The sequence below is a fragment of the Ambystoma mexicanum genome, chromosome 4q, assembly GCF_040938575.1.
Source record: "Ambystoma mexicanum isolate Mex_15411 chromosome 4q, UKY_AmexF1_1, whole genome shotgun sequence".
Classification (NCBI taxonomy): Eukaryota; Metazoa; Chordata; class Amphibia; order Caudata; family Ambystomatidae; genus Ambystoma; species Ambystoma mexicanum.
The window spans coordinates 317018963-317036514 of record NC_090928.1 but is presented as its reverse complement, the minus strand read 5'-3'; positions in this window follow the sequence as shown (position 1 = coordinate 317036514).

Genomic DNA, 17552 nt, shown 5'->3' with positions numbered 1-17552 from the left:
GGACCCCCCTCTAATTTTTACCCCCTTGACAGAATCCAACAAAACCTTTCATAAGCATTCAGGATTAGTTCTAGAATAATATTGCAAAATTACATGCAGTTTCATTGGATGGCGCAAAAGTTATAAGCCATCCAGAAACTGCTTTTCCCCAACCCTGTAATGCAGAAATAGGTACAGATGTCCTAGGACATCTGAAGTATCTGCGAACACCACTGCAATGCCCCAGGACATCTGAAGTGTTTGCGAACTTTCGGGTGTGAAACAACCAGCATTTTGGCTTCTTATGGCCACATCCAACCCAATCCTCATCATTCCCCCACATCCCCAGAGATTGTTTGTTGTGTTTGACAAGTGAAATGCTGCTTTTTAAAAAATGTTTTCACTGTGCTGTCCGCGGACCCCAAATAAAAGTCAGCGAATCCAAGATGGCGGGTGCTCAAGGAAAACCGACGCATTTTAAGTTTTCTCACCAGCCAATCAGCAAGCACGTCCCGATGCCCGCAGACCACGCAAAAGTCCGCAAATTGTCTGGCCAATCGCCGGACCGAACAAGGAAGTAAGTCAGCGGAGCGGACATAGACATCACTAATTTTTTTGCCTGACGTTTTGCTTATTTAAAAAAAAACCTAGTGGACGGATTTTCACCAAATTAACAAAAGCATGCTTTCGGGACCAAGCCTCTGCTCCTGTCGCAAATTTGGTGAAAATCCGTCCATCGGTTTGGGCTGTAGGCGTGAACAAAGTTTTTTCCCATTATGTCTATGGGAAAAAAAGAAATTTTGGGACCCCCCCTATAACTTTGCACCCCCTGGACCAAATCTCACCAAACTGCAAAAAAATTCAGAGTGGGCCATATACTTTTTTTGCAAAGTTTGATGAGTATTCGTCCTGGGGGAGCGAAGTTATAAGCCGTCCAAAAATACTCTTCCTATGAGATGAGCAACTTAACCATAACTACATGGCCACTACCGCAGGCCATGTAATATATGGGGACACCAGTACAAGGCAGTATCATGCACTGAAAAACACTGTAGGCAAAACAGAACAAAAATGGCTTTAGAAACTGACTAAACAACATGGAACTACTCAAATGACCAACAACAAACAGAAAACACTCCTCCAAACTCCTCAAAAGACGTATTAAACACGCTTAAAGGCAACAATAGCCTGGCCTCTGTAACATCTTCCTTCAGAGCCTATCAAGGCCCACACAGGAAAGAAAGTGAGCAGGGCCTTGCGAAGTGGGACAAATGCCCTTTAGGATATATGTGGCCTTTGATTGGCTACACAATCTCGATGAATCACCCAAGAGGACCCTGATTGGCTAGATAAACCCAATGAATAAACCACTATTCATGGCAAGATCTGCTGCCCCTGCCTGGACAAGGAATTATTGTGTGAGACCCATTTGCCCATGGCGAGTTCTTCTACGATTTGTCAACATCAAAACCCCAGCCCAGTCTGGCAGTAGTGGCGGATCTTCTCTAAAATGCGTATCCGTTACCGTGGCCCAGTTTTAGAGAAGTTCATCCAGGCCTACCACAGCCAAGTCCTTTAGAATCTTTAGGGCCAGGTGAAAGCTGCTGGGCCTCTGAGCTTCATGAGGGTACAGGACTTGGCACTGTTTTGTCAAGTCTGCACCCACCTTAGCCTGCCTGTTTATTACCTTCAGTGGGGGTTGAGTGCAGCGCCTTGCTAAATCCTCTTGCATTGAAGGCCATCTAACAAACCCCAGTGAAGTGGCCCTGCCATGTTTCACACCAGAGCAAGTTCCAACCATGTTTCGCATTAAGGTATTAGCTGCGCGGCAGGAACTGAACGCTAATCCATGAATTTGGTGTTGTAAAGTTGGGGGACACTTGAAGAATCTGTTGTAAATGAGTGCTTCAGAAACGCTGGCACTATCCAGCTCTCACTACCCGCACCTCTCAAATTTAGTTATGTTGTGAACGGAACATCTGATTTGAAGTACACAGAACAGGCAGTCTAAAATCATGGGGTTGCAGTCAGACCCAAGGAGAGGCAATGCGACTGTAAACACTGCAGTCTCTGGAAAGCCTGCACACAGGCCTCAGAGTTCAGAGGACAAGCAGCCACTGAGCCGCACCTCGGCACCCCCTGCAGCGCGTGGGCTGCTGCAGATCTGCACAGGTCTCATGTCCCAGAAGTACATTAGCCTCTGCCCCCTCTCCCCCATTTTCTCTATCTTTCTGTCTCTTTCGCTCCCTAACTCCTTCTTTTCTCCTTGCTCGTCTCCTTGTGTGATGTCCCTTTCCTCTCCTAATTCCGCCGTGTATATCTCCACAGTGCTCTCTCTCTGTCTCTCTCTCTTTCTGTCTCGCTCTTTCTCTTTCTCTTTCTCTTTCTCTCTCTCTCTCTCTCTCTCTCCCTATTTTTTTAATTGCTTTCTTCCTTGGTTTGTAATTCATTTATCTTCTCTGTCACCGTTTGTTTTTCATTCTTTCTTCTATTGACCCCTTGTACTTTGTCCTTTACTATTTATTTTAGTCATATCTTTTTATTTCTCTCTTTTTTTAACCTAACACTCTTTTTCACCTTCTCACTCTTAATTTCTCTTTGTATAATGACTGCATTAGATACAACTCTGTACAGTCTGTCTATTCTGATTGGTGGCATAACCCACATGGATGTGGCAAAGGGGGCTGTACTGCGCGATGAGGTGACAACGTGTGGTGGGCAGGATTAAGTATTGTTAAAGTTTCCTTGGGTGAACATTCCATAATACTATGATACTGCACCACCAAGTTTAAGCAGGAAGGGATAGAGTCGATTTTGTCAAAATAGCCTTCTCTGCAACCCCACGATTTGATTTCCCACCTAGTCCCTACTGAGAGTATTGGCATAGATGTTTTTCTCCATTTCTATCACTAGTTGTTCTGTAATAACCAAATGTTTAGTGAGTGGGCCATGTTAGAGTCAAGCACAGAAACTTGCTAAACCTAAAATGGCACCCACATTGCTGCCAGTACCTGTCCTTACCACAGATGTGGCGGCCATGTTAGACCCTTCATTTCTGTCAAATGAGGCCTTGATCATATGGAACCAATGCCAATGCAAACGGTCACTAGTCAGTAGCATGAACACGTGATTCTGTCACGAAATAGCAATTTAATTTAACATTGCATTATAAACCCCTTTAAGATTATTTTAAAATACCTAACACAGCGTTTTGCTGCTAATACAAGCATTTTTTTTGTTAAATGAAAAGTCAATTAACACTTGCGACGTTAGTTAGAAACTCGAGAGTTGGATGCCGTTTCTGAGAATTGAAAGGAATTAGGGAGATTTTTTCCCTTCTTTCTAGATTAATTTCAGGAACCTGTATAGTAAACTCAATGTCGAACTGTTAACGACATCCCCAGGCACTTCTGCCAAAAACTTAGACAAATGCACTGCGGTATCTTTCAAACTAAGCCTTTCCTAAGCTTCCCATATCACTCTTTGAGCCGTTTTGTAGACTTGTTAATGTTTTACAAGCCGGAGACAGTGTTTTTCAAACGTCTGCGTCTGTTAAGTCAGAGCTGAATGTCAGGCCTCGCGCCGTTCGCCAGGATTATGGCGAGTTGACAGGCTCATTACCGCTGGCGGCGGCGAATTGTTCCCCTGCCCATTAAACTGTACGCAAAAGCCTAGTGTGCTGTTTACTCTAGAACCAAAAAGATGACTTTTATGGCTTGCTCATTATTCTTTAATGGCGCTTCGGGTCAGTCATCATTTTGCAATCAACTATGGGGAACAGCTTTTTTTTTTACCATCTCGCCAACAGAAGATGCAGATTGTGCAGCTATGAGCAGTTTAACATACATTTATTGTACACTCGTTTAAATGTAGGATGGTGTAGGTATGTCACATTCGGGAAAGTGTAAAGGTTTATAGGCCGATTCATGGAATAATTAGCGTGGCGCAAGTGGCCAAGAATAGCGAAAATCGCAGTGCAAGTGCGAAAATCGCATGAAAAGCAGCGCACATCGATTCATGGAAGGCCGTGCGCGAGAAAACCATCGGATGTGCGCTAAAAAAGTGCGCGGCGCACGTTGGCGCACAGGCCATCTAAAGGCGTGCGCCAGGTCACAGCTAAAATCGCACAGGCCACAGCGAAAATCGCACATAGTGCAGCGCACACAACAAAAGTAGGCGGAACACCGGCGTAACACTTGGAATGGGAAACAACTTGCCAAAATGTGGGCATCACGGGGGAAGTACAGGGTGCAAGTGCGCGGAACGCCCACACGCTCGCATACAACCCGTATTCATGGAATCGAATAGGGCAAAAAAGCGCACGGTCAAACCAGCGCACAGGCACAAACACGACCGCCACAAGAAAGCAGGCGGTAGCGTCTCTGCGCCTGTAATAAATGTGCGCCAAAAGATGCGCCAACAAATAGCACCTATATACAGCCAGGATGAATGTCCTATACTGTGGCCCTCCAGGACAAATGACGTGCAAAGGGGTACCCACAAACACGGACACCCGCTGACTGAAAAATAACGTGTGCTTGTATTCCGGGGTGCGCGGGAAGTCTCACACGCGATTTGGCAGGGTACGTGGATTTCAGGGGTGTGCGGGAAGTTCCACACGCGATTTGGCCGGGTACGTGCGCGGGAATTTCCACATGCAATTTGTCTGGGTACGTGGATCTCAGGGGTGCGTGGGAAGTCACACACGCGATTTGGCAGGGTACGTGGATTTCAGGGGTGCGCGGGAAGTTCCACACGCGATTTGGCCGGGTACTTTCCGCACGCGATTTGTCTGGGTACGCGGATCTCAGGGGTGCGTGGGAAGTCTCACATGCGATTTGGCAGGGTACGTGGATTTCAGGGGTGCGCGGGAAGTTCCACACGCGATTTGGCCGGGTACCTGCGTGGGAATTTCCACACGCGATTTGTCTGGGTACGTGGATCTCAGGGGTGCGCGGGAAGCTCACACACGCGATTTGGCAGGGTACGTGGATTTCAGGGGTGCGCGGGAAGTTCCACACGCGATTTGGCCGGGTACGTGCGTGGGAATTTCCACACGCGACTTGGCTGGGTACGTGGATCTCAGGGGTGCGCGGGAAGTCCCACACGCGATTTGGCAGGGTACGTGCGTGTGAATTTCCACACGCGATTTGGCTGGGTACGTGTATGACAGGGGTACGCGGGAAATTCTACACGCGATTTGGCTGTGTGCTCCCAGGTATTCTCTGTACACCCTCCACGGCCCCTGCAGGCAGCCGACACCACAGAGGACTACCCTGCACACCTGCTCATGTCACCCAGGATCCCCACCCCCCAGCAGTGCAGGGGCAGCCTCCACCAGGCCCCCACTCATGTCTCCCACCACCCCCACCCCCCAGCATCCAGGGGCAGCCTCCACCAGGCCCCCACTCATGTCTCCCACCACCCCCACCCCCCAGCATCCAGGGACAGCCTCCACCAGGCCCCCATTCATGTCCCCCTGCACCCCCACCCCCCAGCAGTGCAGGGGCACCCTCCACCAGGCCCCCACTCATGTCTCCCACACCCACCACCCCCCAGCCACCAGGGGCAGCCTCCACCAGGCCCCCACTCATGTCTCCCACCACCCCCACCCCCCAGCAGTGCAGGGGCAGCCTCCACCAGGCCCCCACTCATGTCTCCCACCACCCCCACCCCCCAGCATCCAGGGGCACCCTCCACCAGGCCCCCACTCATGTCTCCCCCCACCCCCACCCCCCAGCATCCAGGGGCACCCTCCACCAGGCCCCCACTCATGTCTCCCACCACCCCCACCCCCCAATAGTGCAGGGGCAGCCTCCATCAGGCCCCCACTCATGTCTCCCACCACCCCCACACCCCAGCCACCAGGGGCAGCCTCCACCAGGCCCCCACTCATGTCCAACTCATGTCTCCCACCACCCCCACCCCCCAGCATCCAGGGGCACCCTCCACCAGGCCCCCACTCATGTCCCTCTGCACCCCTACCCCCCAGCATCCAGGGGCACCCTCCACCAGTCCCCCACTCATGTCTCCCACCACCCCACCCCCCAGAATCCAGGGCCACCCTCCACCAGGCCCCCACTCATGTCTCCCACCACCCCCACCCCCCAGCATCCAGGGACACCCTCCACCAGGCCCCCACTCATGTCCCCCTGCACCCCCACCCCCCAGCCACCAGGGGCACCCTCCACCGGGCCCCCACTCATGTCTCCCACCACCCCCACCCCCCAGCCACCAGGGGCAGCCTCCACCAGGCCCCCACTCAAGTCCAACTGATGTCTCCCACCACCCCCACCCCCCAGTAGTGTGGGGCACCCTCCACCAGGCTCCCACCCAAGTCTACCACCACCCCCACCCCCCAGCCACCATGGGCAGCCCCCACCAGGCCCCCACTCATGTCCAACTCATGTCTCCCACCCCCCCGCCCCCCAGCAGTGCAGGGGATCCCTCCACCAGGCCCCCACTCATGTCCCCCTGCACCCCCACCCCCCAGCCACCAGGGGCACCCTCCACCAGGCCCCCACTCATGTCTCCCACCACCCCCACCCCGCAGCCACCAGGGGCAGCCTCCACCAGGCCCCCACTCATGTCCAACTCATGTCTCCCACCACCCCCACCCCCCAGCAGTGTGGGGCACCCTCCACCAGGCTCCCACCCAAGTCTACCACCACCCCCACCCCCCAGCCACCATGGGCAGCCCCCACCAGGCCCCCACTCATGTCCAACTCATGTCTCCCACCACCCCCACCCCCCAGCAGTGCAGGGGAACCCTCCACCAGGCCCCCACTCATGTCCCCCTGCACCCCCACCCCCCAGCATCCAGGGGCACCCTCCACCAAGCCCCCACTCATGCCTCCCACCACCCCCACCCCCAGCATCCAGGGGCACCCTCCACCAGGCCCCCACTCATGTCTCCCACCACCCCCACCCCCCAGCATCCAGGGGCACCCTCCACCAGGCCCCCACTCATGTCTCCCACCCACCCCCACCCCCCAGTAGTGTGGGGCACCCTCCACCAGGCTCCCACCCATGTCTACCACCACCCCCACCCCCCAGCCACCATGTGCAGCCCCCACTAGGCCCCCACTCATGTCCAACTCATGTCTCCCACCACCCCCACCCCCCAGCAGTGCAGGGGCAGCCTCCACCAGGCCCCCACTCATGTCTCCCACCACCCCCACCCCCCAGCATCCAGGGGCAGCCTCCACCAGGCCCCCACTCATGTCCCCCTGCGCCCCCACCCCCCAGCAGTGCAGGGGCACCCTCCACCAGGCCCCCACTCATGTCTCCCACCATCCCCACCCCCCAGCCACCAGGGGCAGCCTCCACCAGGCCCCCACTCATGTCTCCCACCACCCCCACCCCCCAGCAGTGCAGGGGCAGCCTCCACCAGGCCCCGACTCATGTCTCCCACCACCCCCACCCCCCAGCATGCAGGGGCACCCTCCACCAGGCCCCCACTCATGTCCCCCTGCACCCCCACCCCCCAGCATCCAGGGGCACCCTCCACCATGCCCCCACTCATGTCTCCCACCACCCCCACCCCCCAGCATCCAGGGGCACCCTCCACCAGGCCCCCACTCATGTCCCCCTGCGCCCCCATCCCCCAGCCACCAGGGGCACCCTCCACCAGGCCCCCACTCATGTCTCCCACCACCCCCACCCCCCAGCCACCAGGGGCAGCCTCCACCAGGCCCCGACTCATGTCTCCCACCACCCCCACCCCCCAGCAGTGCAGGGGCACCCTCCACCAGGCCCCCACTCATGTCCCCCTGCACCCAGGTCCTCACAATCCCCAATCATGTGCGTTATGGTCAGCCTCCACAGCCAAAAGGCCCTACCAAGTAACCCATTCACCCACATGGAAATGGAAATTACATGTTACACCCCCAATGTACATAAACCAAATGAACCCATGTCCGTCACACACAATGGTTGCAAATGAATGGGAAAACACCCAACATGACATGCATGAAACCAATGAGATGATACCACACAGTGAAGTATGAAAACAAAATTGTATTAAAAAAAAATGAATGCAAATGAAATGAAACAAACTACAATGGCAATGAAAAAAGATAATCTGCATGTCCGTCCAAAAAAATCAAAACTACAAATCCAAATCCAAAAAAATGTTGTTCAAAGTCACATTAAAAATAAAATCAATCCGAGAGATAAAAATAAATGCAAAGACCATTGCTCCATGGAGAATTAATCAAAAATAAAAAAATAAAACAATCCAATGAAGAACTATTTACAAAACATCAAAGGGTCCATGAGCCCAACTGAACAAAGGAAACCTACAAAAAACCCTAACTAAAATTCAACTATATACAAAAATTGGAGCAGTGTCCGTCGACTCCAAATCATAAGAAGAAACAAATGAAACCTAAAACTAAAGAACTATATACAAAGGCGGCGGGCAAGTCCAGCGGCTCACTCCGTGGTGTTCTGGGCCAGGGCATCATCAAACTCCTCGTCTATTTCCCGGAAGCGGTCCTGTTCCATGGCCCCGAGGGTCCGCAGGGACGACGCCATCTGCTCCTCCAACCCCCTGCGGATTGCCTCGAGGCACTCGGCCCGCCTCAGGGCCCTCCGCATGGAGTTCTCCGCCCTGACCATCGTGAGCCGCGATTCTTCCGCCCGCCGCCGCTCCGCACCTATCTGCTGGCCCAACCGCAGCAACACGGAAGACACTTCCTGTCCTGGGTCCTCCTGCCCTCCGGCCGATGCCTGCCCCTCCGATGTCGATGGCCCCGAGCCATGATGCCTCCCACGTTGACTCTGCTGCTGCCTCCGACGCAACTTCCTCTGCCAGCACGACGGCCTCCAGGCTGATGGAATCCACCGACGCCGTCGTGCACGTGCCCTGCCTGATGATGCCGGCACATCCTCCATCTGCTGGGGTACAGTTGCTGTGGTGTCCACCCCTGCTGGACCTCTGACTCCCGACTGTGGCAGGGATGGGATCCCCACCGAGCTGGCTGCATTGGTCAGGGCAGGTCCACAGGGGGTCCTGGTGGCATCTGGGCCGGAAGACGGCAAGGAGAACGACCGGCGTATAGCCTCCACAGAGGAGGAGAGGGCCGCCAGATTGGCCGACACATGCAGGAAACCCCCGAACATGGAAGATCCCAATTGGGCCATGTCGGCACGGTGCTCTTCGTGATGATGTGCGTGCTCCTCCCAGGAAGCACGCACGTCATCACGAATTGCACCCGCGCGCATCACGACCCCAATCAGGACCTTCTCCATGCGGACACGGGTCCCCTCGTCCGCAGGTGGAGGGGAGTCAGGTGACATGGACATCCCCTCTACCTGCGGACGGGCCTGGGACGGGGCATCCCTGCTGGTGCATGGTGGTGCACTCACAGGGTCAGGGACAGCGACATGCACAGGCCCCTCCACGGTGACCTGTGCTGCCTCCTGCCCCTGGACTGCACCACTTGCACCAGCAGGGATGCCCCCACCAGGCCCCATGTGTGCCTCAGTGGCGGCCTCCTCCTCCTCCTCTGTGGAAACCACCAACCTGGATGGCTCCTCACCGTCTTCCGCCGTAGCAGGCCCCTGTGGGGGCTCACCCACCCCTTCCGCTGCAGCCATGGGGGCATCCCCGCCGCCTTGCTCCACAGCGCCGTCTCCGCCCTCTTCTTCACTAGCCGCTGCGTAGAGAGAGACGTAGAACACAAGCATCAGGGTACTGTTCAATGGTCCCCTAGACAGGAAGCAATAGCAGATGAGTACCACTGTCAAAGTACACTTCCCTCCACAACACATGGGTCAGTCCAGGCAAAACACACACAGTAACAGGCATGGTGCATGCCATGGACATTTCCATACATGTCCAATGGACTCTTGAAACATACAATGATATGGAACTCACATGCATCATGGGTCATGCCTATCACATGCACACACTTCACCTCAGTCACATCCATCTGGCCTCATACACCCCAAACACAGCGGATACAAGGGTAACTAGGCTGCATCAGTGAATCTGTGCATTGTCACACACATGTGTCATGCATCCATGGCATTCACAAGTCACAGACACGCAGGTCAGGCACACAGACATGGCTACCATATATGTACCTGGCATCAGCACCCATCCCTCACCCCCACCCATGTCCAGGAACAGAGACTGGCATGCTCTCATGTGTAAAATCTGCATAGGGCTCCCCATGTGGCATTTAAACACATGCAACAACCATGTGGTTCACACATCACTGGTCGCACATGCATTACCATGATGTCCCTGCACACATACATGCATACATGGCCTATGTCACACATACAGGCAAGTATCAGACAACCAGCACACCGCAACATGCCCTGTCTCACACAGCAATGCTTGGACACTTACCGCTCAACTCCAGACGGGTCTCCCTCTCAAGGATCTGGGCGTGGAGCGCTGGGCGTACGCGTTCCAGGACCCCCATCTGGATGGAACTCATGCGGCCCCGGCTCCCCTCCACGAGGCGCCAGGCCTTCACGAGGGTCCTGGACCTCAAGTCCTCCCAGCGCTTCTTTATCTCCTGGACGTCGCGGGTTGCCACCCCCTCCGCATTGATGGCAACCACACAGTCGGCCCAGATCCTCTCCCGTCCTTCCTTGCTGGCGCGGGACGATCCAAAGAGGGCATCATAACTGCCCCAGGACAAGCTCCACCAGGACACCAACTTCGGTGGCAGTGAAGCTGGTGCCCCTCTGGCCTGGGGTTGCCACTGGTGCCAGATGTGGAAGTGCCCGACATGGCAACCCCAGAGGCAGGAGTGGGTGGGCAACTGGGTCCTGGGGCTGGGCTGTGGAGCGATGTTATCCCAGTCGGGAGTCTTCAGTTCCAGCAGGGGTGGACACAGCAACTGGACCCCTGCAGATGGCTGATGTGCAGGCACCAAATGGCAGGGCACGGTGGCAGCAGGCAGGCAGGCAGGCAGCAGCAGCAGATGGCACGTGGGAGGCTGCTCGGGGCACTGGGGGCAGTAATTCGGCCTTCTGGGCAGGAGCGTGGTCTTCCGTGTGTTTTCGCGTGGCCAGCTTGATACGGAGTGATTTGGCACGTGAAAATCCTGCACGTCAGCGTGAAATTCGAGGGAAGGCCCTTAGCGCGTAAGCGCGTCAGCACGCATACGCGATTCTATTGGACCAAAGGCCCTCAGCGCCTAAGCGCGTCTGTGACGTGACCCGCACGGGTGTTTCCCTCATAACACGTGATGACGAAGCACACGTGGAAAGACTGCACGTCAGAGTGTCATCGCGTGTAATTGGACAAAAGTGTGCGTACACGCGATTGGCCTATGTACTTGTATTTCAGGGGTGCGCGGGCTCTTACACACACGAGTACATCAGCGCACGTGTATACCGGGGTGCGCGGGAATTTCCACACGCTATTGGCCTGGGTACTGGATTTCAGGGGTGCGCAGGAAGTTTCACACACGAGTACATCAGCGCACGTGTATACCGGGGTGCGCGGGAATTTCCACACGCTATTGGCCTGGGTACTGGATTTCAGGGGTGCGCGGGAAGTTTCACACGCTGGCCTACAACACGTGCAAAGAAACACGTACGCCAGTAGGGAGCAGGCATACGTCGACCCGCGACGCATAAATTTGCGTGCAAACAAAATAACAAGCTCAGACGCCAGGATGAATATACCGTTCCTAGCAGCAGTGGCCGTGGGCTACCAAAGGAGGAGGAGGAGGATAGTCAGGGCCAGAATATTCACACCCAGAACCAGCCTTTTTCGGGATGCCTGATGACCAGGTGTATGGGAGGTACAGGTTTCCACCACACATAATACTGGACCTGGTGAGTGAGTGGGAGGATGACCTCACATCACCCACCCTGTGCTCCCAAGCACTCAGCCCCCTGGAGAAGGTCCTCAATGTACTGCACTTCTTAGCCACTGGATCATTTCAGCGGACAAGTGCCATAGTGGGTGGGGTGTCACAGGCCACGCAGTCACGCTGCCTACACCAGGTCTTGAACATCATCACTGCACGCCCATCAGTCCGCAGGCACATATACCTGCCCAGAACACCTGCAGAAAGGCATGCTGCCGCCCTGGATTTTTACGGTGTGGCACGATTCCCCAAAGTGTTAGGTGCCATCGACTGCACCCATGTGGCTCTACGTCCCCCCAGGGCATCTGAGCACATCTATAGGAACCGCAAGCACTGGCATTCCATCAACGTGCAGGTAGTATGTAATGCCAAGGGAATCATCAACTCAGTATATGCCAACTATCCCGGGTCCACCCACAACAGCTTCATTTACCGAATGTCCACCCTAAGCCGGGACCTAGAAGCTGGGCGGCATGGCGATACATGGCTGATTGGTGAGTATGAATGCCACTGCACATGCATGCATGTCAGATACTGAGCAAGGTCACAACCCCACCAATGATACCAATCACCACCTCCACAGGGGACAGTGCCTTCCCTCTCAGCCCCCACATGACGACGCCAATTCGGAACCCCACCACGCCACCCGAGGTAAGGTATAACACAGCCCACATTGCAACCCGGGGCATAGTGGAGCGCACATTCGGAGTGCTTAAGTCACGCTTTCGCTCCCTTGACCGTTCTGGCGGTCAGCGGTTATACGCTCCCCCAGTAGTGTGCAGGATCATAGTGGCAGCATGTGTCCTGCACAATGTTTCAACACGCCGGGGCCTGGCCGTGGACATGGTGGTGGCCCCACATCCCCAACCACATGCACGGCCGCTGCGCATGGGAGGGGAAAGGGCACGGGGGAGGCAGCCCGTACACAGCTAGTGGCTAATTACTTCACCTAGAAATCACACCCCTGTGGAGTGCACACTGCCCTGGCACATACCATCTGACAATCAATGATGACTCAACCTGACACTGATCCTGAATGTCTGGAGAATCAACCGTCAAAACCATATCAGCCTGAGATTGTTCACCTGGAAGTGTTACAATGTGTGCATCCCTACCTACACAGACACCACCAATGCAGTTTTGTGAAAAAACACATTCTAGCAGCTAAAATGAATACCCACTTGCAAAATGCAACATGAGGACAGTGCCATGTCACCCACCCCATCCCCAGCACCGCCACACGACACACCGTGCCATGTCATGCTATGTGCAGGTAAACAAAGTAATCCCCACAACATGACACAAGTGTCACAATGTACAGTGTCGCTAATTGAAACACGCGACACCTGAAATACTCACAGTAATGCAGGACCAACAACACACTTGAGGAGGTATTTAGCAATAACACTTATCAGCCACTGACCCTCAAAACTACCATTAACATGACATTACGAATGTAAGGAATTAGTAGTCTCACCACCTGGAAATGCCTGCACTCCCACCACTTCCAACTGTACAGTGTTGCCGCCATGTAGAGTTGTAGGTGCACTGCTGCCAACATGGACCCCATCTCCAAACTAGAGGGCCTTGTGTAGACATGAGAAAAGGACCTGCAAATTAGGAGGTAGACACGGATGATGAGTTACACATCAGTGCAACATGCAGTGTACAACACAACAGCAATATGCACTAGGAATGTATACACAGTATTGACTAGACTACCCACACATGTACTGGGAGTCCAATGTCACCATGTACGTCAATGTCACTTGGGAACACCCTTTGCAAGCCCATGGAAACGGAAAGCAGGAGGGGTGTGTGTGACAAAAACCCAAGCATCTGAACCAAATACATGACAAGCCTGCATGTGCCCAGCCACAATGCAGCGTATGCCCACAGGAGCCACGGAAGGCAACACATTGTCCCAAAAAAAAAAAAAAAATTAAAAAAAAATAAATAAAAAAAAATCAAAAATGGCCATTAATGGGCCCGGGGGGGTTGGGGAGGCCACCCAGGAGGTCCGAGGACAGGGTGCACACCAAAACCCACCTGTGCGGATCTTGGGAAAAAAAAACACCTCCATGGGCTCATGGCCCACACGGCTACCCTATTGTGGGAGTATCACTGCTGTCGCTATTATCACCCTGTGCAGCTGCATCCGGAGGTGGTTGCACTATGGGAGGCAGCCCACGCAAGGCCCTAGTCTGTTCCTCCATGGCTGCAAGCATGCGGGTGTGGTAGGTCTCGTTCTGGAGGATGAGTGTGCGGAGGTCCCCATGCAACAACTCACGGGATGCCCGGACCTCCGCCCTAGTTGCCTGCATCTCAGCTGAGAGCGTACGGGTGAGACGCTCCAGCTGCTGTTCTGTCCTTCGGTTTGTTGAAGCCTCAAGCTCAACAGGAGTCGTCATGAGGTGAAGGAGCTCCTGCCTCAGGGCTTCCCTGTGGCCCTGGGACTCTATGGAGATGGCTTCCTGCAGAGTCGCCAGTGCCGCCCGTCTGTCCCTGTTGGACGCCAACATGTCCTCCCTGTGTGACTGGCATATGGAGTCGGTTGCCTGCTGTAGTCGCTCCATCAGCCTTTCGGGGGGGACAATGGAAGTGGCCACCCTATCCATGGCTTGAGTCATCATCTCTGATGATGCTGCCTGTTGGGTTGCCATACCATAAATGGATTGCTCCCATGCGGTATTGCCAGGTGGCGTACGGCCACCACGTCGGCGGGCACCACACCTGTCTGGGGCAAGGCGAACTGCGCCTTGCTGTGCCGGCACTGCCTGAGGCTGCAGGACTGCATTCCCCCTCTGATCTGCTGGCCCAGGAACAGGATCAGATGTCGCGGAGTGTGACCCTGCATCCGTAACCACCAAAGGTGTAGCTGCCAAAACTGACATCCCCATTGAGGGTTCTGACCCTGGTGCAGGTGGGTGGGACAGAACAGAATCCCTCCCAGGAACACTCACCTGCGACGGCATGTAGGTCTCATCATCCGAATCAACACCTGAGTACAGCTCGGGGGAGGTGCAGCCAGAGACACCCCTTGAGAGCACGACCTGCAGCAGTTGTGGGTTCTCACCCACCACCACACCACGTCCCTCACTGGTGGTCGGTCGGCCCTCGGACCCCTCCTGGGTCTGCACCATCTCCACAACCCCAGCAGTATCAGGTGTGTCTTCCCCTGCAAAGACATAAAAGAAAACAAATGGAAACAGGCATTAGCACCATGGCACACAATGAGGGCTGAGAAGCACGAGAACCAGTACTTTATTGACACATGTCCCACATGACTAAAACCCTCCCATGCATGCACCCTCACTGCGTATGAAGGGCAGGCAAATGGCACACACTGATGACACCAAGATGGAAGATGAACACATTTTCTGCATGCTGCCTGGCAGTGGCATCACACATTAGCCTGTGATTGCCAGGTGAAATACACATGCCATCACACAGATGGCATGTACCACTGCTATTGAGTGAAGATGGAGAGGAGGGCAGCACTTATTCATTCAGTCCAGTTGCCGCATGTAATAGCTTTTCTAATTCAAACAGGTCTGATTTTTCACCTGGAGCTGCCAGTCCAAAATGGTCCGATTGCACAGGGACATGTGTGAACAAATGATATCCAGGTAACAAAGTCACTCCACTTTACCATAGCCATGTCAGACATGTGACTACAGGACTGAGAAATGCCTAGTAAAAGTGGTGGAATGCAAACAATCTGCCTGAATGAACAGAGAAAAATAAGCAACAATGTTGTGGCAAGGTGACACTTCAAGGGCAACTGGCGTGCTGTTGGCCTAGATGTCTACTGTTGGCAGGAGGGATACTGCTATGGCCAAATGCTGCTGCGCAGAATGTATTGCATGAAGCAAAAGGGTGACCCAAACGACTCAGGCGCACACACCCTCACCTGGCACACAAACAGAAGCCCTCACACACACACCATGCACATGGATGACACACACATGCATCTGCACTCACCGGACAATGCCTCATAACCAGGCAGATCTCCCACGCCTTGGATCTGTTCCTCCGTGACGTAGGTCCCAGCGACTGACTCATGTGGAGTGAGTTCCATGTCTTCTACTGGAGACCCACCTCCAGTCACTAGAGTTGCGGCATGACTTGAGGCCAGCTTATACTTTGCCCTGCGCTTTAGGTCATTCCAGCGCTTATAGCAATCATTGGCTGTGCGCCTCACGATTCCAAGGGCACTTACGATGTCCGCAACGGTCTGCCAGTGTGCCTGGCGTTGCGCAGGTGTGGTCTTGGATCCTGCAACAATGACCATCTCGTTATCATGTCCGGACACATACTCGACAAGTGCATTCAGTTCGGCATCCGTGAAGCTGGGCTTCCTCGATGGGCCGGACTGTGTAGCCGTGTCTGGGGCATCAGCCTGTGCCGGACGAGAACTCTTCCTCTTCCGCTTGGAAGGTGGTGGTGATCCTGAGTGTCCTGCGCCGCTCTGGACACTAGGGGCAGGAGCCCTGGTGGACTCTGTATCAGGAGTGTGGTATTGCACACTCAGCATGGGAGTTGGTGCAGGCATTGGCTCAAGTGTAATGGTGTCAGGGGGAATGTCAGCAGGATGGACTAGGACCGACACTGTCCTGGCTGGGTGTGTGAGAGCTGGGGTGGATGGAGCCGCAGCTGCCCCTGCATCCTCTCCACCCTGCCTACTTGGGGCAGCAGATGACCTTGCTGCCCCAGATCCACGTGGCCTGATGACATCAACGTGCACCAGCGCACGTGTCATAGGCCTGCTGACCTGGAAGTCAGCCATGGAGTCAGCCAGGTCTGGTGCCACAATGGGCTGAGCATGGATGGTGTCAGCCACATCAGCCTCAACCACGGGGGGGAGGAGGGGGTTTATGGGTGCCCTTGACTGGTCCTCCACACATGGGGGGACAGGGTCACCCCGCAAGTAACGACCACATCCCCTTCCGGATCCACCACGGCCACCACTTGTGGCTCGTACACCTTTGCCACCCTTACGGAATCCTCGCCTCCCAACCATGGCACTGATGTTAATGTGCGTATGGGAGTGGCTGTAAACTATTGTCCTGGGCAATTGGGGGTCAAAGGGGTTGGGTACCAGATGGTAATTGTACCCTAGTGCTCTAGCAAGGCTGAATGTGACCCCTGGGGAAAGATGACGGGTCACGCAACGCACAGGAAGCCCAAAAAAGGGAGATGACGTGCACGCAACCCCTCCTAGACCACGTGTGCGGAAAAAACACCTGCACTACGCTGTGGCACCCAGTAACACAAGAATGAACGTATGCGTGTCACACACAGCCTAGAATGACCTCTGAAGGGGTAGGCTACACACGGGGCAAGCACAGATGTTAGATACGTGCGTGACTCACCGTCTGCCAGGAAAAAGAGTTTGAAAAAGAAGCGTGTTTGGTTGGCAACACCCCCGCCAAAAGAAGATTTGTACGCTGTCTGAGGAGACAGGACAACAGTAGAAGGGAACACTGTTTGAGGGAACAGGCCCAGGAAAACCAGAAAAAGAGAAAAAAGAGAAAAAGCTGTCAGAGGTAACAGGGAGTACGAACTTGAAACGCTGTGAAGTAAATCGCGTGTGAAACGACAAGAAGTACAGAATTCACCCACTCGCTCTCCACGAAAAGCACGTACAAGAAAATGGTGTTCTACAGGTACCTTTTATGTAGGCCCACACGTCCAGGGTCACTTCCGCGGCGTGTACGCGCTAGGGCC